The sequence below is a fragment of the Euprymna scolopes genome, chromosome 15 (assembly GCF_053919585.1).
Source record: "Euprymna scolopes isolate OS-2025 chromosome 15, ASM5391958v1, whole genome shotgun sequence".
NCBI classification, from domain to species: domain Eukaryota; kingdom Metazoa; phylum Mollusca; class Cephalopoda; order Sepiida; family Sepiolidae; genus Euprymna; species Euprymna scolopes.
This window is the reverse complement of record NC_136496.1, coordinates 68,710,484-68,711,768: the sequence shown is the minus strand read 5'-3', so window position 1 is coordinate 68,711,768 and position 1,285 is coordinate 68,710,484. Positions and strand designations below refer to the sequence as shown.

The 1,285-nt window shown below is 28.7% G+C and overlaps 1 pseudogene; it reads right to left on the bottom strand.

The window, feature by feature from the left end:
* Positions 1-515: 515 nt before the first annotated feature.
* On the bottom strand, positions 516-634 carry LOC145294298 (5S ribosomal RNA; annotated as a pseudogene).
* Positions 635-1,285: the final 651 nt, after the last annotated feature.

Sequence of the window (1,285 nt, the reverse complement as noted above, 5' to 3'; positions counted from 1 at the left end):
TTTTTGGAATGTGATATTTCCGTTTCATCATAGGTACGTACATCATACATATTTTTCTTTACTTTTGTTTAATTCAATATACAGGGAATTCTGGACATGCACCTAATTTTCTCCATTACCATTTTGCATTTCATCTTTGGCAATTAGGCAATCTCGCTTTTTAAATGATTATGAAAAGTGTTAGCATCTATACAAACAATGATACAAGCGTATAATACTAGAGATTATCCACACTCTAATGTCCCAATTTTAGTTTATATTAACCAAATATTTCAGTTATCTAGTGTACTTAATAACCTCTTGTTAATTGAACTGTATGATTTCTTGAATGTATTCTCCTCCTCCGTTCAGTCTCAAAAGACAATGGATACCCCCTGTAAGGGTAGCTGCAGGAGTAATTATCAGGTAAAAGTTGTTCAATCCACAACCACTACTCTCCTGAATTGGTACTGCTTGAGTTCAGTGGCAAGGAGAAGTGCTAGACTAGTGGAAGCAATGCCGAGATAAGCGGAGAACAAATACAGCACCTGAAATTCCCAAATGGTCATTCATTTTAATACTGATCAGGCTCAGCGTTGCTTAACTTTGGTGATCGAATGGGAACCAGTGTGTCAACGTGAATTATGCCGTGTATATATATATATATATATATATATATATATATATATATATATATATATATATAACTACTTCATTTACTCACATAAAATTAATATACGAAAGTATAGATTTAATCGCCATTTATATTTTATAATATATATATATATATATATATATATATATATATATATATATATATATATATATATATATATATATATATATATAAACACTTCAAATATATTAAAATAATATATCACGGAAAAATTTTAAGCATATCAAATTCCTCCTTTCCTCTTCATTTTCTTTTTTCTTTGTTTTGTGTGGCGTCCAAAACATTAAATGGACAATTTTTAAACTTTATTTGAATTTTGAATTTTAGGTTGTTTCAGGTAAAAGAGATTTGAACGAGATCTGGTAATATTTCTATATGATCCCTATTCCTGTTATAAAACAGATGAGTATCGGCTGAAGAGAGCTTGATATGAGTATCTAAACAGCCCTCTATTATCGGGTTTGAAACCGACGGTACCGATGACTTGTCTCATCTAAACTTTTTGTAAAGAAAAAAATATAAATTACATGCTCTTATTTTCGGAATATTTTCTTATAATAGAGCACTCTGCTGGAATCCTTTTTTCAAAAAAAAAAAAAAAATATATATATATATATATATATATATATA